The following is a 25929-nucleotide window of genomic DNA, read 5'->3' as shown; positions in this document are numbered from 1 at the left end:
AGGTCCATTAGGTTATTTTGTTCTTTTTCTTTTAATGCTGCTTGGCTCGTTCGAATGGCAGCAACAAATACTTCCCCGGCCTATCCTGGCCCAATGCGACATGATCATTGTGTTCAATGCAGTGCACATGTCTGACTCCCGGGCGCTCCCAGAGCTATTTTAAGGGACGCTGTTCCTTTGTTTGAACTGTACAATTTGATTCGCAAGCTAATTTTACACAGTTTCATTTTATTCTTGTTTCGTTTTATAATTAACGATTGGGCCAGAGTTTAATTGTTTATTAAACAGCTGAGGACATAATATGAATATAATATTAGGATACAGTATTGAGTAGAACGAGGCCTTATACCGATTTGCAGTTATCCTGCAGTTCGAAAACATTATTAAAATATACACGGACAAGTGAATAAAACAAAATCACCAATAAGAATTACATGAAAATTGCCAGTGCAAACACATTCGCTGCTTGTGTGCCTACTTTGTAACGAAGCCTTGCTCCAGGCCTTTTGATGCTGCAGTCTACCTCACAATGGTTGTTATATAAAGCGGATCACATACAGCAACATTATAAGGAGCGCTTGTTAAATTTTTAAATCACGAAAAGCAATCATATTACATTCATTGCTACCGAATTGCTCTCTCTGCCCTTTTCCGTTCCCTCTATTGCTGGAGGAAGTTGACAATGATTAGCTCCTTCGCTACAATATTCGTTCTGTCTTAAACTCATGCTATGGAACCGATTCATGACTTTGTACGTTTAATGAATGGAACTCAATAAAAGTTTTACTCTATATTATTAATATATATTATGTATATATATATCAAGAAACGACCTGGCATTCTGTGTACACTTCAATTTTTGTGCTCTGTCCTCTCTGTGTTATGCACAAGTAAATTTGAAACACTTTTAATTGGATTGTTTCCAATGACTATTGGTGTATAAAAAAATAAATAATATATTTACCTAAAACTTCTTCCTCAACTTTTGAGTAACTTAAAACGGAATAGGCCGCTTGTGACAACTCAAGTGTCGACTGGTTTTCTTAAAGTTCAAGACAGCTGTAAAAGACGTTAGCACAGGACGTAGCTTTCAAGACTAGTGCAATTGTGCAATTCGATATTTTCTGATATGTAAAACGTAAAATAAAAGAGATATCAGCGCGTGGGAGCTCATTTGGCCCCCTGTGTTTGCGCCAATGTTCATTTCCCTTCAGAATGGCCTACTCAGAGAACTGTTATCCTTCGAGCTTGTGTTCAATTTCTTATGAAATTGATTCGATTCCAGTAGTCACTTCAACATTTTACTGGGATAAAAAGATGCTCCTAATCTCCCCGAGTGTGCTTTTGGTCCCACTCCGGCCTTTTCACATCCGTTCACAATTTAGCCTTAAATAATTTGAGCGGAAAAGGATAAATGTGTACGATATTAGTAAATAAACTGTATTTCTTTCTGGCATAGCGTATTTTTAACTGCAAAAAGGTAATAGTTTTCAAAAGATTAGCAAGCCCAGAATAAATTACTTGCCTGTCGAGACAGATGTGTCCCTCCCCATTTTGATTAGGATTAGTTACGACTTGGTTTTGGAGCTCTGAGGCTGTAGCATCGATCCAATATCTACAACAAAAGCTGAAAGGTTTGCCTTCATATATGAATCGCCTTCCTTCCATCCATATTCAATCCATACTTCCATATAAAGATAGTCGTGTTTTTAATGGCGGAGAGCGATTTTAATGGTGATAATTGTGAATACCTTAGATTGTATGTTAACACATATTGTTCTGTTAACGATTCCTCAGTCTGTAGATTTTATGAAACATGGAGTAGATAAAAATACATATACACACATATCCTCTATGTTCCTTTTACGTGCACGGTGACTATGCTTTCATCGCTATAGACATTAAATGGGAAAATGGTAAAACAAAGCCATGATTCTACACGGTTGAACAGGAATACAAACAAACCGTTCAACATCATATTCCCCTCTGCCCCACTGTCCCCCAGCACCCCCTCCCGTCCCCTCCCCCCCACACACACACAAACACTCCTTTTCTGTCTCTGCATTACCCAAAGCCACTGCCAGTTGTCACCGTGTTTTTTTGGATAATCTGTATTTTTATCACAAGTTTTGATGTAGAATCTTACATAGAATCCGACAGTTGCAGAAGGAGACCGTTCGGCCCATCGAGTCTCCACCGACCATAATTCCACCCAGGCCCTATCCCTGTAACTCCACGTAGTTACACTAGTTAGTCTCCCTGACACTAAGGGACAATGTAGCACGGCCAATCTAGCTAACACGCACATCTTTGGAGTGTGGGAGGAAACCGGAGGAAACCCACGCAGACACGAGGAGAATGTGCAAATTTCACACAGACTGTGACCCAAGCCGGAAATCGAACCCGGGTTCCTAGTGCTGTGAGGCAGTAATGCTAACCACAGAATAGGGCGACTCGGCCTATCGTGTCTGTGCTGGCTCTTTAGTCTTATTTCCCGCTGTTTTTCCGCAGGCCTGCAATTTTGTCCCTAATATTGTTTATTCAATTTAGTTTTGAAAGTTACTATTGAATCTGCCACCGTTCAGGCAGTGCATTCCTGATCATAAATGGCTGTGTGAACAAAATAAAAACTCATCTCCCTTCTGATTCTTTTGCAAATTACCTTAAATGCGATCTACTTGTTTTTTTAAAGTGAATAACAAAAAGCTGCAGAGATGCTGACCGGAAAAGTTGATTTAACTCACGTGTATTTTTTTTCCTCTGGCCGAAGGTAGATCCAACCCACAGGACCAGGGTAGGGCAAGGATGGAGGTCCAAAAGCCACTCCATCCGGAACAGGGATCAAACTCCATACTTTTGGTTCATATTAGCCATCTGAGCCAACAAGTTGCAAGACACTTTTACATGGATGTTGTAGTTTGGGCTTGTGGATAGTGACTGCAGAGATTTCGATTTCTTTCCATCATATGACTATCTGACAATCCTGGTATCTGCCATTGATATACGTTCGAAAGATTTTGCAGATTTATATTCAACCTGTTCCGCCACTTTATGAACATGCCTTCCTTGGCCACCAAGTCCTGAAGGACTTTAACCCAGAGTTTCCGGTTCAGAGGTGCAATCCGCTGCGCCACAACCTCTTTTCAGGGTGTGTTAGCTTTTGCAATTAAAACCTTTTTTTAAAATCTGGATTTTGGTTGCTTTTCCAGTTTTTTAAGTGATTTTAAGTGATCCAGAATTCAACTTTTAAAAGGCCGAACATTACATTACTTATAGAGCAAACGCAAACAAGGTGATATTTAAAATATATTTGGATTGCTACAATTCTTTGTTTTTTAAATCCCACATGTCTAATAATAGCGCAATTAGAATCTCTCACACAACAGCTTTAGACCTCGGGGTCCTTGTGCATGAGTCGCAAAAACCCAGCCTGCAGGTGCAGCAGGTGGTCAGGAAGGCGAATGGGATGCTGGCCTTCATAGCGAGGGGGATTGAATATAAAAGTAGGGAGGTCTTGCTGCAGCTGTATAGGGCATTGGTGAGGCCGCAGCTGGAGTACTGTGTGCAGTTTTGGGCGCCGCACCTGCGCAAGGATATTTTGGCCTTGGAGGGAGTGCAGAGGAGGTTTACTAGGCTGATACCGGAGTTGAGGGGGTTGAGCTATGAGGAGAGGCTGAATAAACTAGGCTTGTACTCGTTAGAGTTTAGAAGAATGAGGGGAGATCTCATTGAGACGTATAAGATGATGAATGGGATGGATAGGATAGAGGTGGAAAGACTCTTCCCGCTCAAAAAAGACAGTAGGACTAGGGGGCACAGCCTCAAGATAAAGGGGGGGCGGTTCAGAACGGAGTTGAGGAGGAACTTCTTCACTCAAAGGGTGGTGAATCTCTGGAATTCTCTGCCCGTTGAAGTGGTGGAGGCTGCCTCGCTAAATATTTTTAAGACACGGGTTGATGGGTTTTTGATAAGAGAGGGGATTAAGGGTTATGGGGAGAGGGCGGGAAAGTGGAACTGAGCCACGACAGATCAGCCATGATCTTATTGAATGGCGGGGCAGGCTCGAAGGGCCAGATGGCCTACTCCTGCTCCTATTTCTTATGTTCTTATGTTCTTATGTTCTTAGATGTTCCAGTTTTTACCCAATTTGACTCTACTTCGAAACTCCTGTTGTTGTGTTTTATAAATTGCCTGATTTTCAATTGGGGTACAATACTCACAAAAAATCTAGCATTCCCACATTTCCCAAATAAGATACTTGTCAAAATTATTTTATTACAAACAAGTGCGTTGTTTGAGAATGTTTGAATTCAGGATCGCTTAACTACTGAATTAAACGATTTGAAACTTTCCATAAAACATTCTTGGCAAATTCTGCAGTGTGTGTTGGTGATGTAAATGTGGGATCTGGTCAGGAGGATTTGGAAGTAATATCCAAGAAACGGCCGAGAGAATGCATCATAACAAGTGAAGAAATTGTTCTCGAAGGTTGTAAGGCTCGAGTTTTTTCTAAATGTGCCATATGTATGTATATACCTATCTCTTTGTGCATCTGTATCTTCGTGTATTCCGATATTTATCTGTGTGTGAGGTGAAATGGGTGGAATGAATGAAGGATATGTTGAATGGTGCCTGTGATGAGTTGAAATTCTGCACTAGTAACTGATTAGCTGAACTTGTTTAGACTTGTCATATAATTGCTCTGACCAATCAGAAAGGAATTAGGCCACACAAGAACCATGGAGCCCAAGAAGGCAGCGAGCCTGATGAATGCCCACTGGTTTGCATATTCGGTGCTGTGAAGACTGTGGGGATGCCCTGGGATTCTGCACTGAAGCATGAAAATACCAAAAACATGTCTGACTGCACTGATGACATGTGGGGCTGTATCGTGCCTGTCCAAAGGCAGCACAATAAAACAGAAAAAGATGGCAGAAATTTTTCCAGAGCTAACATCCTGACATTTTTCAATATAAATATATGGCCTTTTACAAAGCCAGGTCATTGTAAAGTGTGAACAAATTGAATAAATACTTCTTTGCACATTTGCTGCTTTACTGTGTTTTAATTTGGCATTTGAATCTGTTTCAATATGAATTTCATTTGTAGGCTTTTCAGGTTACATAAAGATGCATCCTTGTTTGAATGGGATCTCCTCAGCTATCATAAATGTCCGCTTAACATACATTTGTGGACAAATCCCCTGGAAGTGACTCATCAACAATTTACTGTATCTGTCTCTATCTGAATGTATCTGCATAAGTGCATGACAGTGCCCTGGTTGTCTATGTTTATTTGTCTGTCTGGATGATACCAAGATTGTAGAAAATTTTTCATACCTTGGCAGTGTGTCTTGTAGGGATACCACTACCAATGAAGATATCAGTGAAAGCATCCACAAAGCTACTTCTGCCTACAGCTGACACCATGATCTTGTCTGGAAACAGCATGCCATTAAGCTCAGGACTAAAATTAAACTGTAACAGGCCATTGTCCATACCACCCTTGTGTGCTTCAGAATGATGGGTCTGCTATAGGGGCCACATCAAAGCTCTGGAATTCTTCCATCAAAGGCACCTGAGGTCTATCAAGAATTCAATGGCAGATCAAAATCATGAACAACGATGCCCTTCATCATGCTGGCTCAAGAGCTTGGAGACCATCCTCCAGAAAATTCAACTTAGATTGTCAGGCTATGTCTCTTGCATGGGTGACTACAGAATCTCCAGGCAGATCTTCCATGGGAAACTGCCTCAAGGCAGACAGCATCAAGGAGGTCAGCACAAAAGATAAAAGGATAATCTAAAAAATAGCTGTACAAACCTCTGCATTAAAGACCACCTCTCTTTGGAAATCACTGCCATTAACTGAGCTACTTAGAGTCAAGCACTGAAATTTGGTTCAGTATGTTTCGAATGTGTACCCCAAACTCATAACATCCAATGTGCCAATATGGCCAACACTGACATAGCAAAGGAAGTTCCCTTGAGCACCAACAATGATAACATGAACTGCCAGTTCTGTAGACACCTATGATGATCTCATTGGACTCTACAGTCATGAGAGGTGTCAAGAAACAGAGGTGATTTTAAGTGATCCATAATTGTATTGTTAAACAAGGCGTAGGTTTACGTGCGTTTAGCTTAATATCTTTGTGTAATAAATCTACTCTTGTTAGATTCATGTAAAAACAAATGCATTTGCATATTTGGAGGACTTTTGATTTCAGTTCAAACTGCGACTGTACTGAGAGAGCTTATGACAGGAAAAGTGAACAAAGCTTGGGGAAAGAATGTAACATTGTTTAGCAACCAGGGTCCACTTTAGGAGAACAGACCTTATGATTGTGTTTTAGCTCAATTCATAGGTGGATGTAGGAAGCTAGAGAAAAAACAGCTCTTAGCTCTGCCAGTAATAGAAACAGGACAAGGGAGCTGCAAAAAGGCCATGATCTCAAAAAGCACATAATAAACAAAAGAACAGCTAGTTATGGAGACTAAAGAATGAAAAGAGATATTCTAGGCAGTTTGAAGTCAAAGGAACAAACAAAAATTGGAATTGGAATGGAGTACTGTCCATGGAAGTTGAAGACAAAACTGAAAAGTGAAGCAATTGGTTAAATTGGCCAGTGAGAAACCAAAGATCCCTGAAATGATTCTAAGGTTTGTGATATTTTACTCTGAAATAATAGTTGAAGCAATTAATGGCTGGACCTCTGAGAGTTTGTGTTTACAGGCAGCACAGTGGTTAGCACTGATGCCTCATATGCCAGCACCAGGGGCCCAGGTACAATTCTGGCTTTGGTGACTGTGGAGTTTGCATGTTCTCTCTGTGTCTGCATGGGTTCCTTCTGGGTGCTCCGATCTCCTCCCAAACTCCAAAGATGTGTGTTAGGTTGATTGGCAATGCTAAAGTGTCCCTTAAAGTCCCAATATGTGTGGGCTATGGGGCTTAGCAGGATAAATATGTGGGATTGTGGGGATAGGCCCTGGGTGGGATTGTTGTCAGAGTTGGTGCAAGCTCGATGGGCCAAATGGCCTCCTTCTGCACTGTAGGAATTCTATGAAAGCTTGAAAACATTCAAGACAAAGGGATACTGACAAGAGAGTTGTAAAACCTGGAAGTGGACTCTTGTTGAGAACAGCTGAGGGAAAGCATTGTGTGAAAAAAGATCCTAAGGCGTGTCTTCTTGAGAGTGGAATGTGGTATCACACCTGTGGAAGTCAGAGTCCAGTGAGATAAGTTGGCTTAGGGTGTAAGAATCATCTGGGGAGATTGGAGAAGTTTATTTGGGTGACTTCTGCCACTTGGTTTCTGAGTATAATGTGTCTGGCAGAGGATCCACAGAAGATGATGAAAATGCTTACGGCTTCAGCATTCTTGAATAATGAGGAGTGTCCCACCAGATATTTGTGTGCATTTGTAATGTGGATTCTATGTGTCTATGTGTCTGTGCATCTATGAATATGAGTATGTTTGAGTGCCTATATCTACACGCATTAAATGTCCCTACAAATGTCCGATTACATTTTGCAGTGGTCTTGATTCTTATCTTCCTCTTTGCAAATTGCATATACTTTAAGACAAGGAACCAAGCACTGGTTTCAAGGGTGCTGCAGGAAACGAAAAACACATTAAAATTTGCCAGAATTACTGACTTTACATGTTTACTCCCTGAAGTACAAATACTGGAGCGCTCAATTTCTCCACCGATGTCATGTTATAAAACTTACTGGAACTCCCACAAAAAGATTGGACGAGCCTTATTCTTGAAACATGATTTAATCACATTTGTGATTGCGGTGTGTCTATATAGTCTTTCTCAGTGACCCCAGAGAATGGGCTGTGTAACAATTTTTCTCCTCCGCCCTAATATTATCGTTATTCCAAGCATCAGTCTTTCCGTTTGTGTGATGACCGGGAATTTGTAATTAAACGGGAGGATAAAGTAGAAGAATTAGTTGGTAAAAGTGTTGAGAAAATAACAGGATTTTTTCAAAGCCAATTTAGTTCTGGATAATGTTTGCTCTACACATTCATTTCAAAGCTGGAAACATGTAATATCAAAATTGTTTGAGATTGATTTTTTTGTTGTTATTCCCCCTATTTCTTTATTATAACTTGAACGTTAACGGCACTCCAATGGTGTAACGCTCAAAGCATATGGAAGAGGAGCTTGTGCAGATTGGTCTCCATGAACAGATACGACAAAGCCTCATTATTGTCTGAACCTGCCACGTTTTCATTCAGTCCCATTGATATGTCTGTAAGGCCCCTCCCTTCGCCGAAATAAGTGCTAACTAGTGGGAAAGCACAGAAAAACAAGATAATCACTTAATATAACCCTGGCCTTAATCCTCTCTTTTCCACTAATTACATCTTTATCATTTTATTCTTTTGCTCTTTTTAAAACAAAATCTCCGCTATTTTACATCCTCTGTGTTCTCCCCCTCAAAAAAACACGCCATCCACTCCAATCCTAGTTTTTCTGTTTCAAAATTGCATTTTGGTGGGATTTTTAAAGAAAAATTAAATTGTCCTTTTTACATATGAATATGTGGTTCCTTGCATAAAGAAAAAAATAAGATTAAATTGAGGAAAGCTTGCGTAAACGTGCCTTGTAGGAGCTTATGGATCGATCAGATTGCGAGTTTTAAAATGTTAAAGGGTTTGGATCGGCAGATACCGAGAAACTGGTCAAGCAGACCCAGGGGGCTGAAATGATCTAATCCTGACCCATTGTTCGAACGGAAGCAGGTGATATAAACGGGGAAGAAATTTAATCAAATAAGAACAGGCAAAGCAGAGGGGTGTCAGGAACAATGAAAGAAATTGGAGGGGGGAGAGCTCACGATTCCTGGACTAATGTTTGCAGAGCCAAAGATTGGGTGACCGGAGGTTGTTGTGGACCCACAAACTGGGTGAACCAGGAGGTTGCTGTGGACCCACAGACTTGATGTTCCAGGGGGTTGCAGCGGGCCCACAGATTGGGTACAGAATCCCAAGCTGCTGGAGGCCATCAGACTGATTGTAATGAAGGCTTTTTCCAGCATGCAGGGATAGAGTCGACCTGATCGATGGGCAGACCCCGGGGCGAGGCAAGGGGCGGATAGAGTTCAGCTGCGGCCCAGAGAGCTCCAAGCTCTGTAGAGGAAAATAGAGGGACTCCCATCACTTCAGATCTCCCCATGATGCGGACATGACGGTGTTGGACTGGGGTGAGCAAGTAAGAAGTCACACAACACCTGGTTAAAATCCAACAGGTTTATTTTGTTGCACGAACTTTCGGAGCACTGTACCTGTAAAGACTCCATTACCTGTTAAGACTCGCATTCCAACCATTATCTTGCAATTGAGTCTGTGTCTATATATGCCCTGTTTGTGAACCCAACTCTCCACTCACCTGATGAAGGAGCAGCGCTCCGAAAGCTCGTGCTACCAAATAAACTTGTTGGACTTCAACTTGGTGTTGTGAGACTTCTTACTGTTCAGATTTCCCCCGCAGTGGATTCGCTTCCATTCATTCTTCTACCCATATTTCCTACATGAGTGAGAACCTTTTGGACAAATTGAGCCATTGGGGCCCTCCGTGAGCAAAGATTTTCAGAGTAAAGAAGTCTCACAACACTAGGTTAAAGTCCAGCAGCTTTATTTGGTAGCAAACGCCGCTAGCTTTCGGGGTTTTGCCCCTTCGTCTCTCACCTGATGAAGGGGCAAAGCCCCAAAAGCTAGTGGCGTTTGCTACTAAATAAACCTGTTGGACTTTAACCTGCTGTTGTGAGATTTCTTACTGTGTTTATCCCAGTTCAACGCCGGCATCTCCACATCAAAGATTTTCAGGACAGGGCAAGCAGAAGAAGTTGGAGCTGCAGAACTTTGTCGAGAATTTATAAATATTCCCTTCACCTCTGAGTGCAGCTGCTAGCCGACGATTCGGCCATGCGACACCCCGGTCTGAGACAGATTGCGTTGCTTCTTTACCCCTAGCCCGACTGCAGCCAGAAAGACTCCCAAATCTTTCGTAACATGCTGAGGAGGAACATGTTTGAACTGAGCTCCTTCTCTCGTCTGAAGTCCAATATTTTTGCAACAAACTGTAATCTAAAGAGAGCCCTGACATAATCTCGTTCGAAACGTTGACTCCAGTCTATCAGCGCCCTTAATCTGGGGGAGTTTCGCCGTTTAGAAATGGGCCCGCTCCTTATTTGAACGTTGATCATTGTCAAGTCGGAGTAGTTTTATTCACAAACTAATGTTCTTCCGGAAGCAAGTTTTTACTTTTACAGGTCAGTGCTGTTTGGAACCAACACCTGGGCAGTCATGCTCGCACCACAACACACACATACACACACACTCAAATCTGCAGGTAGTAAATGGGATAGAAACAATAGTGGCGACAGTGCAACCAGAACCTCCGGGAGCGCAGTCAACCTGCATTTCAGGGAGAAATATTACTGCTTGTTTTGACTGTTTCAAAGCTGCCCTGCGCGTTTCCTATCATCGGGTTCGACAGTGCCTTATGGCCCTCCCTTCCCAGAAAAATATTGCATAGACATTAAATCTGCAGCCGAACAGGGCTTGATTAAATCGGAATTACTCTCATCTCACACACAACACTGGAGATTCTCCCATTTAGGTATCTCATGACGAAACAGATTAGGAATGTACTAAAGAAACCAAATAGCATTTCGAACGATAATGTATACGGCCAAGTGATAACGTTCCCAAGCAGAAGAGCTCAGATCGGATCACCTCAAGGGATTCCACAATCCCTCACCCCACCCTTCCCAATGCCCGCGGAGCCTCGCAGGGTCGGCCATTTCACATGAAGAAAAATATTACAATATGCAAGGTTGAAAATGAAGACGCGACGTATTATTAACCCTGATTTACACCGGGTTTCATCCCCCGAAAAGTGATTATTCAAATCTGCATCAGAGTATACATGAGTCGAAATACGAGAGCTGCATTTTTCCATGTGGGAAGGCAGTGGTGAATGACGGCTAAAGTTTATAGTTCAGGACGTTTAACGTTAGTGTCATTCTCCGAAATTGAGATGTACTGCAGTTGTATCTGTTCAGCAGCAGCCCTGAACCCACCATCTGGCAATTTCTGTACCATTATAAGCCACATTGAATCCTTCAGGAACTCTATTTTACAGTGAACCAAATTATGCCGTAGATAAGGAGTCTCCTTTTCCTAACATACAACATAGTTTATAACTTTTCCTTTCGAAGTGCTGGTGTTGATATGTACTAAATAGGTAATGTAAAAATTTTAGTCGTTTCGTGCCTTTTGTTTATTAGAATACAGTAAATGAAACAACAATAAAGGCATTCCCAGCTCGCTTCCAATGAATTTCATTGAATGAAACGACTGACGTGCTCCACGGAACTAATACTTGCAGGATGAAACAAACACAAATAAAGAATCAGGTGATTTGTAAACAGAGAAGACCAAAGGAACATTCAGTATGGATGAAGTCTTTAAAAGTGTTGGAAACAACAGTATTATGCCCACGTTTGCATATGCACCTACCCCACTTGTTTGAGAACTAGTCATCCTGAGCATACGTGCATTTGTTCCATTTTTATTAGATAACTGGGAATCGACATACATTTACAACATGCCCTTTTAAATGGTGCGAATATTTGATTCTGATTAAAAAGCTGCGCAAAATTTAACTTAATCTGAGCGAGTCTCAAAGTCGGTCGGCGGGGCGCTCTTTCTCTTTATTGTGTTTCGGGGTGGATTAAATGTATAATTGTTTAATTTCTGTGGTTATTTGTTTGATTTATAACACTGTCCACATTCTCACTCACCGAAAAGAACGGGCAATATATTTCAAGGTTACAGCTGAAAGAAATATCACCTGGTGTCATATCCTGTTCCTTCGGCTTTTAGACCGATTACCTGCCAATTTCTCCTCCTCAAACCACTTCTACCCAACCTGCTGTATTTACCACATGACGATAGAAAGTGATTATTACTGAATTCTGTGCCATATATTGAAAGGACTAACAAACATTTGATATGGAATTTGAAACAGAAATTTAACCTTGTGTTTCTTGTTAATATTCATAAACCACAAAAGTTTCCCTCCAGGAATTTGTAACATTGTGTAAAGCATTAGATCGAATCTGCTGACTTGTAACTTTGTCCATTGTCACTTCTTGGACTTGTCTGCACCTGCCGAATGCGGAAATGTGTGTAAAAATGCATTCTCTCCCTTTATCTCGTCACATCTAACCAGTGAAAGCTTTCAGATGGCAGATTGTGCGAACTATTCAGAATATTTCAAACTTTCTTTTAATGTGAGTTGCAGGTTTTAGTTTTTCAGAGGCATGGAGCAGCTCTCCGGTTTGGTCTCAATAAAGCTCTTTGGAAGTCTACGTTTCATCACAATTTAGGGAATTGCCCTTTGCACCCAGTAGGAATTTCGAATATAATTTATTTGCCCACTTGTGTAAAGAATCGCACAAATCCTTCTTGAGTTTTTTTTATAAACACCACATTTAATGATTCTTGCTTTATGTTTCACTATAGTTAGATCTACATAACCACATCCATATTGCATTACAATTTTATTTTCAACATAGAATTATATTCACTCGGTTTCCAATTATTCGATGTTGTAAGCCAAGGAAGCATTTATAATCAAGCATAATCTGGATTGTAATACACCGGGCAACGTGATGACACTATTGCCAAGTTTGCCTGATGGATTGATTGAGTGATTTAATCTAATCTATTGTGGACAAGTGTTTTTATGTGCACAATGTACATAAATGCAAAGTGCGTGTCCATTTTTTAACTTTGCTTTGAATTCCATCGAGTCGGATGGGTTGAAGTTAAAATTTGCCAACCGGCTATTTTTATTTACAGTCTAAAGCGTTTTTGATCCGAACATATTTCTCAAGGAACTACAAAGATGATATGCAGCGAGGAATAATGGACCACGACGCCCGAGAAGCCAGCCGAGTTGGAAATAACGAATTAACCAGTAAGTTATAAGTCAACGGTGAGTCAAAAATAAAATCCGCTCATCGTGCATTCTATTTGTATCAACTATTTGTTAAGTAATTACGTTTTTTAAACGTTAGGTGGAATTTTACCTTCAGTAACTAAATATATGTGAGTATAAAGTAGTCATTGTATTTATGATCATATCTCAATAATATCCAAAGAAGTCCAGGTAATGCTGTACTTTGAAGTGCAGTGATAGTTGATGTTTAGGCAAACTGATAAGAATGTTAACATTGGAAAAATAAAAAGCAGCTAAATCTAATTCAGGCCACACTACAACATTTCAGTTCCAGATCCGACAAGAGATATTGATAAATGTGCAAAAGATGCCCAAGTAGGTAGTTGTGGTATCTTACACCTTTGAAATGAAATCTAGCTTCTATTGTATGTATCTGTAAAATTCATGAGAGTAGTTTTACTCTTTTCGGTAACTTTACGAAAACACCTTTTTGTTGGAAGTCGCTGGACTCAGTGGAGCTGAAGGGCTGCTGAAAGGCAGTAAAGTGGATAATTATTTGGGGCAACACATGATCTTCTCGAGCAGTAGGAAAAAATGTTGGAATACAATTTTCTGATTTAGTTTATGAACAGCCATTAAAAATCGAAAAGTAAAATACCGCCAGTACTGGAAGTCGGAAATGCAAATAGAAAATGGAAAGACCCAGCAAGTGAGGCATTAGAGTGAGGAAGGTAGGGTTAATATTTCAGATCGATAAATTTCCGTCACGAATCGATCTCTTAATATTTATACCGTTTCTTTTTAAGCAGAAATCCTCACCTAAAAATTTCTTCACTTTAATAGACCAGCGTCTACTGCCATCGATTATTTTTCAGCGGTTTCTGAATTACCGGCTTCACATAAAATGCGAATAACTCGGAGCTTAAAGCTCAAACAAAAGCACACGAGAGAGCAGCGTGATCAGAATTGAAGTAAAAGACTCATTGCTGCAACTTTACCTGAGCTAGGCTGTTCAACTCGGGAAATGCGCTGAAATCTCTGGGAAGGTAGTTACTGTGATGGAATAAACGGTCCCTTCTACTATTTTATAATAGTAGATAAACCATATTGCTTTGCAAACTTATAGGTTTGTAGATATATTTCATAAATTACGATAGCTCTCTTGTCTACCGGCGACTGATGTCTGGTTTTATTTCAAATGGAAGCAGGAACTTTTATTTGAAAGTGACGAAGTTTATTCCAATAAATCTTCAACAACGCGATTTAAAAAAAAATAGCCGGTTAGAAATCTGTCAGGCGCTCCCAAACCGACAATCCGTTCATTTAATCCTTACACTACAAAGTAATAAATTCCTAGTAGCATAGATGCTGCAACGTCCGCGATCTCTCCTTAACTTTTGGCTCATCTGTTATTAGGAACAGATCAAAAAGTGCATTGATTTCACAAGTCGTAGTTATTTATAAGACAAGCATTAAAAGTCAGCAATCCTAACTGTAGAAAACAATCCTAGACTGACCAACCACTAAACAGTGAAAGGTAGTTAATGAGAGGGGGATTCTAGTGCTAAAAATAAAGTTTCAAACAAAATATTAAAAAAATCTACAACACAATTAAATCAATAAATTAAACAGCATTTCTGTTATTTGAGTGCTGTAATTAACATTCAAATTGAAGACCTATCGGTCTCTCCCAATGCTTGGTTTTGAGCTTAATACTTTTGCTCAGAGTTATACTGTGAGCTGAATTGTGCAGTGCAAGTGTTTGTCCAATTCCTAATTCTCCCGTGATGCATCAGCTCAGTGACCTGCGTTGATGATATATTTATTTATCTTAAGTTTCTGGCAATATGTCCAAAACATTCTCTGCTTTGCTTTGTATTCAATGTATTTGCAGGTAATGTGTCTCTGTGTTTGCACACGCTATTGAAAAAATGACAATGCATTGTATCATGTGAGTTCTTCCAACTTCACAAAGTGTATTGAGAGAGAGAATGGGCCATATAATATGGGAAAAAGGGTAAAAGCGGAGTTGGACTGCGTCTCTATAGTGATACGAGTTTATTTTAGAAAGAATAGCGGAATTTTCTGTATGTTTAGTTGACGGAAAAGCTAAATGTTAATCACCCAGGAGATACATAAATATTGCTGAAAAGACTGAGCGAATTGTCCTCATGAATGACAGACGAAAGCTTCGGCAAAGGTCTCTTTTTTCAGCAATGCGCAAGTTTTGTACCACTAAAGGCAAGTGGCCGGAATTTTACGACCTCTCTCGGGCGAGGCTCATAAAATCCTGTCCGAGGCCAACGGAGAATTCCGTTGTGCGTGCCGGTAAAACGTATATAAACATTTACAGCGAAAACCCAAATCTGTCTAAAAATATTACTTCCGGTTGTCACGTTTTAATTAAATTTTTCATTATATATTCTTACGTCTTTATTTATAACGGAAACTGCTATAATTACACCCTTCCATCAACGTTGATGGACACGATGACACGTGGGGAGCCGGCGGGAAAGTGGAACTGATTCACTTCAGATCAGCCATGATCTTATTGAATGGCGGGGCAGGCTCGAAGGGTTAGATGGCCTACTCCTGCTCCTATTTCTTATGCTTTTATGTTCTGATGCTGGCAATACAGCAACTCGGATTTAGGACTCCCAGTTGTTCAAGATGTATTACAGATAAACGTTAGGGTGGTCACTTTGCTCAGTTCGTTCAGTTGCCCAAATTGCCCCACATGTTGACATGTCATAACGAATGACACAAAATGAAACAATTATATACAAAGTACAGAATGCAAGACTTTAAAATGGGGATTGAATTATAGTTGTGCGCCTGAATCATTTATGTCCCAACTTCTAATTCACTCCCTAACGCTGTAGTCCATCATAGACTAGCACCTAGTATTAAAAAATCTTTTGTGACATGTATATGGTTAATTAATTATATAAAATATTAACTGAGCTGAAGGAAACTTTAGAAACCGTCTCCACGAGCACCACCAGTATAGCCAGCGGCATTATCACAGTCAATTGTTTATATACAGGATTTCCATTCTAAATGTTTACATTGTTAAATGTTGACACAAAACGAGACCAAAATAAAATAGTAGGAAATTTGGCAGAGAGCACCGGCATACATATGTACACACACATACGAATGGGAACATTGTAACCATCACAGGACAGCTAAGAATCCAGAAGCATACGAGACCTGTTGCTCAATTACACAAATAACCCGGGACAATAAATTGGAATTAACATGTATCGATTGTGTATAAGGCATGTTGGTTGTCGCTTTTGAGGACCGTGGAACACTACACCCATCCCAGTGTCAATAAACACACCGGATATTGTTGATGTAAACAACAATGTTTCCGCCACAGAATTCACTGACTTTAATGCATTTTGAAGGAAGGAAAGGATACTGAGCATTTCTTTGCCCGCATGGTGAAGACATAAATGTTTAACTTCAATTAAGATACGGAATTAAATCCAACAAACATCCTTAAAAGAACTGCAGCAACAACTTTGTCATACACTTTCAGGATTACATCATATTTCTGTCTGATAATTATAATTGTCTTTAGTTTCGCACATAATATTCCTTCCCGCAGAGTTGACCGCATTTTATGTGAGTTGAAGATAATAAAAAAAAATTATTTTAAAATGGTGAATGAACCTAGTGGCTTATAGTTAACGTGAAAGTTGGGAAAGCTGGGACACCTAGGGCCTCCGACAAGGAAAACCTTTGAATATTTCTGAACATTTTTTTTCTTTCTGCTGGGTAAATGTGTAACCCTTTGTTCACTGTTAGCAACACCCGTTGTTATTCTTTAGCTTCGACTGGGTTACGGCACATTTGTACTCGGCTACAATCATAGCAACAGGTACAATCTGCGCGTGTTGTATTAACAGCAATGTAGCAAACTGTTTGGAATACTTTTCAGTCATCCGGAGTTACACAAAAATTCAAACTTTCATCTCCGAAATAAGACCTGGATATTTGGAATGTTATATCTATTGCTGCAGTAATTCCAGTTTTCTGGGAGATTCATTTCAGGTTTCTGCTAAAAAAAAGTCTATGTGAAAATACAGTCACGGGGTTTAACTTTTCAATTTCTTCCCGCCTCATACATACAGTAGAGCTGAGTGGTATTCTAGCCAGTCAGAAGATTATTATTTTATAAATTAACAGGAGATTTGGCTTCAATAGTTTGAGTAAAATATTGAAAGTTGCGAAGTGACGTGTAACATTCTAAACTTGTGGTTTTCTAAACAGAATTGGATAAGTACCTGAAGGAGAAAAAATTGCAGCTGCTATAGGAAAAGGGTTAGGGAGTAGAACTAAATAGCATTTGCAGAGAGCAGGTACAGACACGTGGGCAAAAAGGCCTCCTTCTTCTTTGGAACCAGACCATAATTTTCATGGATTGGAATTAATTAATAGGCGCCACTCAGGTTGGCACCAGTATGGGGATTGATCTGGTCATTATGAGAATGCTTACAGTAGTTTCCTTGCATTTAATTTGTGGTGCTCACAAATGGCTGATCGCTTTAAAACCAAGCAATGGCAAGGGAAACATCTCCGCAAATCTCCGGGCAATAATTAGCAAAACGGAAGTGAGAAGTTCCAAGAGAGTTACAAAACGTCACCCTGAGTTTTCAAGATCGTTATTTTCTTTGTGCTGTTAAAATGGTGGCAGTTATAAAATGATGCAACTGGATCAATGTAGAGAGGCAACAACTTTATGAAACTATTTGCCCCATATCATAAAGGAAGCCATCACATTGCGTGTTTCAGTTGCGATTATAATGAAGACAAAATTACAGGAAATAGATGGGAGGTGATGGCCTAGTGGTATTATTGCTGGACTATTAATCTGGAAATTTTCTGAGGACTTGATTTCAATTTTTTATTGAATTCAGATTTCACCTGTGGTGGGATTTGAATTCAATAAAAACATCTGGAATTAAGAATCTACTTAATGAAATGATTGTCAGAAAAACCCATCTGATTCAAAAGTGTCCTTTAGGGAAGGAAATCTGCTATCCTTACCTGGTCTGGCCTACACGTGACTCCAGAGCCACAACAATGTGGTTGATTCTCAACTGCCCTCAGAAAACTCGGGAAGGGCAATAAGTGTTGGCCAGCCAGTCATGCATTGTCCCACAAATGAATTTAAAACAGCAGGAATAAGCCACCTGACCCATAAGCCGGCCCACAAAATTCAATACAATCATGGCTGATTTATGCCAGCCTCAACTCCTGTGCAATTTCCCCACAGCCCTCTGTTCCTCAATTTATAAAATATTTATCTACCTGCACTTTGGATACTTCTAATGGTGCAGCTTCCACCACTCTTTGGGCCAGAGAATTCCAGAGATTCACCATTCTCTGTGAGAAGAAATTTCTCCTCAGTTTTAAATGACTAGTCTTTAATCTTGTAGCTTTGTCCCCTTGCCACTAGTAAAAACATCTCACGATCTACGTTGTCAAGCCCCCTTAGGATCTTTTGATTTGATTTGATTTATTTTGTCACATGTATTAGCATACAGTGAAACGTATCGTTTCTTGCGTGCTATACAAACAAAGCATACCGTACATAGGGAAGGAAAGGAGAGAGTGCAGAATGTAGTGTTACAATCATGCTGTTACAGTCTCTAACCATCATTGTAAGTCCTGCATTGTGTTGCCTTCCAGTGCTAGAATAAGGACATGGAAGGGGACTGGAGTCAACTAGAAGTCCTGGTACACTTTTGTATTAACAATATATAGAGCATAGGTATTGAGGTCCTCTGGTCAGACTTTCAGAAGATCTCAGGGAGGAAGTTAAAAAAAAGGACCTCTAAGGTAGTAATATCTGGGTTACACCCAGTGTCACTTCCTAATTTGTGCAATCTAATGGAGGATGATATAATGCCATTAGGAACAGGAGACCGCCCAACGCCCGTGGCAGTGAAGGTGAATTGAATTTTTAAACATCCAATTCATTTCAAGGTGCAGCCACAGTCTCGATTTTGATTTGATTTGATTTATTATTGTCACACGTGTATTCGTATTCAGTGAAATGTGTTATTTCTTGCATGCTATACAAACAAAGCATACCATTCATAGAGAAGAAAAGGAGAGAGTGCAGAATGCAGTGTTACACTCATAGCTAGGGTATAGAGAAAGATCAACTTAATGCAAAGTTGGTCCATTCAAAAGTCTGATGGCTGCAGGGAAGAAGCTGTTCTTGAGTTGGTGACCTCAGACTTTTGTATCTTTTCTCCCGACAGAAGAAGGTGGAAGAGAGTTTGACTGGAGTGGGGTCTATAATTATGCTGGCTGCTTTGCCGAGGCAGCGGGAAGTGTAGACAGAGGCAGTGCTTCAGAGGCTGCTTTTCATGATGGATTGGGATATATTCACATCCTTTTGTTGTTTCTTCCAGCCTTGGGCACAGTAGGAATCAAACCAAGCTGTGATACAACCAGAAAGAATGCTTTCTGTGGTGCATCTGTAAAAGTTGGTGGGAGTTGGTCAGATTTCACAATTAGTAGCCCCCAAAAGTATTAGACATAGGTGTTTTATATTAGACAGTATCATCGTACATCAAGATGAAAATGAATGTGGTCAATAAAGCCCAGAGGGCTGTAGGCTTTGCTTTAATGGTTGACTTTCCTGAAGTGAAGTGGCAGTCAAGTCTCCTATAAACAGCCTGGCATATTTGTTACTCATTCAAGATGTAACTGGTTTGTGACAACCTGAAGACAACTCTGCAAAGTGTGGCATAAGGTATCCAGGGTGTTATCACAGCACTTCTATCCTCCAGAAGTCTCAAGTGTCTCATTTCTTCGTGCTTTCATGCAGTGTCAATGGATAGTTACTGGCTGAGATGGGGTATCTCCTGAATACCTGACTGTTGACACCACTGCATCAACTCCACCACAGAGACAAACAAGAGGTTCTGTAGGTACCTTCTATCTACAGTAGAGTAAATCATTGTGTTCGGGACCAGATTAGAAACTCCAGGATATATTGTGAAGTTAGCATACACCCCCAACAGTTTTTGATTTTGGCATTAGTGTGAACATAATGTGTTTCACTCTAGATGTGATTCTATTGATCCACTAGGAATATTTTATTAAAACAAACTGTATTTAACCATACAGTTGAACTATAACGAAATAATTAGCATAACTTTTACCAATTGAAATGCTTAAACATGATACGGTATAATTATTAACTGCTAGCATCTCAGTTAGTTCTGATTTAAACAATATTCCAAAAAGATTTAAACTCTTCTTCAGAATCAGTTAACAAAAACTCACAGGTTTACATGTGTTGCTAGTCTTGCAGCCTTTCAACACCTCTGGACAGAGATATAGAGAAACGGCTGTTTTCTGACTCTCAGACAGCAGCCTCCAGAGACAGATGACGGGTTGGGGAGTGGAGAAAACACCTCTTGTCTTTGGAGACCTCTGGAAAGAAGTACCTATTTTCAAGCAGATCCAAGAGAGAAAGAGCTGCTCCTTTCAAGTTCAATCAGCAACAACCTGCTTATTGCTTTGTAAACCTGTTTCATCCATTAACTTTTCTTTCTCTTGTCATTTAATCTAATTAAACCCTACTCTAAAACCCAAGGGGACAACTCCAAAAATAACAAACCTGCATTAATTGGAGTTGGGGGTAGGGTGTTAGCGTCAAATAGGAGACAGAGAGTGGGGGTTAATGGGTACGATTCGGATTGGCGGTTGGTGACTAGTGGAGTGCCCCAGAGGTCGGTGCTGGGGCCTCAGCTATTTACCATTTATATAGATGATCTGGAGGAGGGAACCAAGTGTATGGTGTCGAAATTTGCTGATGACACCAAGATTGGTGGAACGGCAAATTGCACGGAGGGTGTGGAGAGTCTGCAGAAGGATCTAGATAGGCTGGGCGAATGGGCCAGGAAATGGCAAATGGAATTTAATGTTGGCAAGTGCGAGGTGGTCCACTTTGGTAGGAAGAATGGTAGGAAGGACTACTACTTACGGGGCGAAAAACTGCAGCAGGCGACGGTGCAGAGGGACCTCAGGGTCCTTGTGCATGAGTCACAAAAACCCAGCCTGCAGGTGCAGCAGGTGGTCAGGAAGGCTAATGGGATGCTGGCCTTCATAGCGAGGGGGATTGAATATAAAAGTAGGGAGGTCTTGCTGCAGCTGTATAGGGCATTGGTGAGGCCGCAGCTAGAGTACTGTGTGCAGTTTTGGTTGCCGTATTTACACAAGGATATTTTGGCCTTGGAGGGAGTGCAGAGGAGGTTTACTAGGCTGATGCCGGAGTTGAGGGGGTTGAGCTATGAGGAGAGGCTGAATAAACTGGGCTTGTACTCATTAGAGTTTAGAAGAATGAGGGGAGATCACATTGAGACGTATAAGATGATGAATGGGATGGATAGGATAGAGGTGGAGAGACTCTTCCCGCTCAAAAAAGACAGTAGGACTAGGGGGCACAGCCTCAAGATAAAGGGGGGGGGTGCGGTTTAGAACGGAGTTGAGGAGGAACTTCTTCACTCAAAGGGTGGTGAATCTCTGGAATTCTCTGCCCGTTGAAGTGGTGGAGGCTGCCTTGCTAAATATTTTTAAGACACGGGTTGATGGGTTTTTGATAAGCGAGGGGATTAAGGGTTATGGGGAGAGGGCAGGAATGTGGAACTGAGACACAACAGATCAGCCATGATCTTATTGAATGGCGGGGCAGGCTCGAAGGGCTGGATGGCCTACTCCTGCTCCTATTCCTTATGTTCTTATGTTTTAACTCAGATGAAATAAACACCTCAATAAGTAAGGGCAATTATTATACTCAATATATGGGCTGCCAGTTGTACACAATCAACACCTTAATCAGAGCTGAAATATAAAACAGTCCCTTCATAAGAAACATGACACAAAACATTTCTTAAAGGCACAGTATCGTCACATTGGCATTCTCAAAATGCATTTCAGATGCTTTGACCACTTTGGCAGCACACATTAATAAAGGCAAATAGCATTTCACACATAGTGGTGATGTACTATTTCATGCATGATCTGGCAATTCAAAGAAGACTGGATGGCACCAAAGGATATTGGCGGGACAAAAGCTTCCTCAGAAGAGGAGGATGACAAAGACAATGTGGCAGCAGAGCATGAACATCCAGAGGCTCATATGAAACATCCTGGTGTCAACCTAAATGCAGAGGAGCCTGCAACACCCTCACCCATATGCATTTCAACTGAGGACAGTGAACCCATCATTGTCCCTGTGTCAGTTCTTGTCCTGGTGCTCACACAACATCCTTGCACACCATCCCCTTCCTAACAAGGACGCCACACTGTTTGGACACAACCACATAATGTCTTCTATCCTTCACTGAAAACCTACAGTCTCATACTTGAACCTAATCATGGTCATTGTGTGATTGGAAATTAGGTCACTATGACACATGTATGGGAACAAGACATGGTTCTTTGAAATAAAAGTTTATCATTCAACAAACTATTAGAGCTGTACCCTTGCGTATCCATTTGTGCCAGTACAACTTTCCCAGCATTCTCTTTTTCTTCTGTGTGGTACTGCCCCTGTTTCTGCAGCAGAGCTGGACGCAACTGACTGTGGGTGAGCATCTGGATGTATTTGAATGTAGTTGCAGTCGTCAAAGTTATTGTTTATTCAGTGCTTTTCAATATAGTCAGCATTAGATGAAAGCCATTGTCATGTGTCTTCATCCAGTCATTGGCCTTTCACATCTCCATGACCTCAGCCACACTTACAATAGAGGCTGTCACATGCTAATACTCGAAACATAATGGCCATGCTGAACTCTTCCATGCTTAGTTCTAGGTACCAGACCACCTCTGGGATACCTGACAGATGACCCCTTTGTTGTTCACGAGTCATGTGAATGTACAGCTTCAGAATACCACTCCTCCCCTGAGGATGACACTGCATTCCTCAATTTTCACTGCCCCTCCCAAATTTTCTACACTCCCAGAGATATCCTGCAGGAAATAAAAGTAAATGGTGAGTGTGGCACATGGCTGACACAGATGAAGCCCTTGCATTTTGTTGATAAATATATTTCTTCTGTTGGTGAACTTAAGTCACATGTTGACTGCAGGTATTATAAGTAAATAATACACTCACTCTCACACTGCAGCACCCCCGTCGCTCCATTGGTGACAGCACTAATTCCACCCTGCCAATTTCTAGTCCATCCTCCTCCATTGGCATCAGTATGACCAAGTATGGCATTTCCAGCTCCACTTCATATTCCAGAAGTTGCATTCTCTCATCTGCACTGAGAAAAGAAAATAGGTGAAGCTTGTTATTAGAGAAGTCTTTACTTAGGACATAAGCATCACTGTGGGATACAGAACATTAGCTCAACGATTTGAAGGAGGAGGTGGTTGTTATCTTTACAGATGTAGAGCTAAGGTATAGCTCGAGTATGCATTCTTGGGTGTGGTTGCAAAAGAGAACTTCAAAAGATATGTGCACTGGAGAAGGCTATAGGCGAGAGACCACTGACAAACTTGAATGTCACTCAGCTTGCTGGACTTCAAGAGGTCACTGAAGCTCTTTCTGCACTGGTCCATGTCCTCCACACAACATTGATGCTCCCTTCCCCAGCTAAGCCTTTTTGATGAGGTTGGTGTCTCCCTTACATCCAGTGGAAAGAACACTTGCCTTCATGCCATCATAGCTTTCAGCATCATCCAAAGACCCTTATCCATAAATCCTGGATCTGCCCTTCTTCCTCTGGCATCCATCTTCCTCCTTTATTTGCTTCTGGCATTTTGCTGTCCAAATGAATAGTTCTGCAAGTTTGTTTGCTTCTGCTGCCCTTTTAAGTCTTGCACCCTTAAATGGGTTTTTGGCTGCTTTCCTTGCTCACTGCTAATTGAACATCAAACTTTAAGCTTCCTTCTTATCTAGCTCGACCTAGGAAAGTTCACCCAGACGGCTTATTACGCATTGGTTACCAAGCCATATATGGTCCCGCTCTTTCAGAATCCTGGTCTGTAAGATTTTGTCTAATGGGTCAAGTGTTTTAAGAAGTTTTCTCATGACAACATATTGTAGTTATTGTGTTAGTATATTACTTTAATGGGTATATAGGCATTTGATTGTTCATCTTTCCCAGAAAGAAATAGGCCAACCATTTTACTCTTGTGAAGAAACATTCTCTTAAATAGCCTGATTTTGAAACCTATCATCATGCACATTGCCTTTCTTTATGATGTTCTTCTAGAATGATCGTAGGTCAAGCTCTAAGGCAAACCTGCTTTATGCCTTTAAGTTAATGTACACTATTACCTGTCTTACAAATAACAGGAAATTTCCATTAAAAATACATCTATGACAATCTGATAAAATATCCAAAATATTATTATTCTGAGCATAAGAAAGACAAACATTGGTTTTATAATTAATCTGAATTTATTTGATTGTGTCGAGTCGCATCTAAACACACCACAAATTATAAATTAAAATGGCTGGTACTATAAATATTTTGACTATCTGTCATCTACTGTTTCTATTATAAAATGATTCACTGTACTTAAATATAGATATTTTCTTGTCAGTGACTCCCTTCCATTAAAATTGTTTCCAGAAATCATTGTGGTCATAATACTGCATACATTCTGAAAAAATGGTCCTTTTTTGACTCGCATGCTGCAACACAAAATATTTGAAATGAATGAAGTGTGCAAGAAAAGAAAGACACCTGTTTAAGAGGCACCTGACATTGCAAAGTAAATAAGTTCCAGTCTGGGGATGGTTTCTTGAAATTTGATCAGGAGATCTGCCACAAGTTCTACTTTCCATATACCTGATATTTGAGCTGAAGACTTATAGGACCCTTTAACAAGTGGCCACTTAAGGAACTCCTCCCACCGACATTGGAAGATCAACATTTAATGTGCAGCCCACCAGACTTCACTGCTTGGGCTGATGGCTGGGGAAAGAGGGCTACATCTTTTACAGGACTCGAGTGCCCCCTGAATCCCCCCACCCCCCTTACCTGCATTTCCCCTCTCTGTCTGCCCTGGCCCTCCCCATTCCCTTCACCCTACATGCCAGGGCCTGCCAGTCTAACCCCAGCGATTCACCCCTTCAACCTCACATCTTTGCATTCAGCTCAATTGACAATTGCTGTTAGGACTTGATGTCGGAGCTCTCGAGGCAGAGCATCCTTCCCTTTTGAGGGCAGAAGTTCTGGCCCTCAGCATAAAATCCCAGTCTTTATTTCTGTCTCTATACTTGATTTAACTCTGATTCACCCACTTTAAAACAACTCCCTTCTCAGTCACTTTCTTTGTCAACTCTTAAATCCCAATTATTGAGGAGATAAGTAGTCAGGACAGGACCCAGATGACTCTTAGTTGTTGCCATGCTATAATCTGCTTGTATTTCCAGCCAGTTATAGCATAACAGTGTTGCGCTGCAGGGTGCATGAAAAGTCTAACATGCTAAGTATGCCTAATGAACTGTGAGCATACTGGGAACAGCAAGATTAGGCTTCTTGAGATCAGAGTTTGGCTAGACTATATCTTATATAAGATAATGTAGCACAATCTCCACTTTTCACACCTGAATTTTTGGGAAAAATAATTTGATGTTTTGGCTGCTCGCTATGTGTTTGTCATTATAGCTTCTTCCCATATATTCACTCATCACACAGTTACATCCATTACAGTGGTTAGCACTGCTTCCTCACAGCACCAGGGATCTGGGTTCAATTCCAGCCTTGGGTAACTGTCTGTGTGGAATTTGCACGTTCTTTGCACCTGAGTTTCTTCCAGGTGATCTGATTTCCTCCCATAGTCCAAAGATGTGCAGGTTATGTGGATTGGCCATGCTAAATTGTCCCTTAGTGTACCAAGATATGTAGGTTAGTTGAATGAACCATGGTAAAAATGTGGAGTTATGGGAA

The 25929-nt window shown here is 40.7% G+C and overlaps 1 protein-coding gene across 1 annotated transcript in view; it reads left to right on the top strand.

The window, feature by feature from the left end:
• Positions 1–25929, top strand: part of LOC145351095 (protein CEBPZOS-like) — a 652257-nt gene that overhangs the window by 372725 nt on the left and 253603 nt on the right. The gene's annotated exons all lie outside the window — the stretch shown is intronic.

Source organism: Carcharhinus amblyrhynchos, chromosome 12 (genome assembly GCF_965287045.1).
Source record: "Carcharhinus amblyrhynchos chromosome 12, sCarAmb.v2.hapA, whole genome shotgun sequence".
In the NCBI taxonomy this organism is placed as follows: Eukaryota; Metazoa; Chordata; class Chondrichthyes; order Carcharhiniformes; family Carcharhinidae; genus Carcharhinus; species Carcharhinus amblyrhynchos.
Note: the sequence above shows the minus strand (reverse complement) of the source record. Positions and strands in the feature narration are given on the sequence as shown.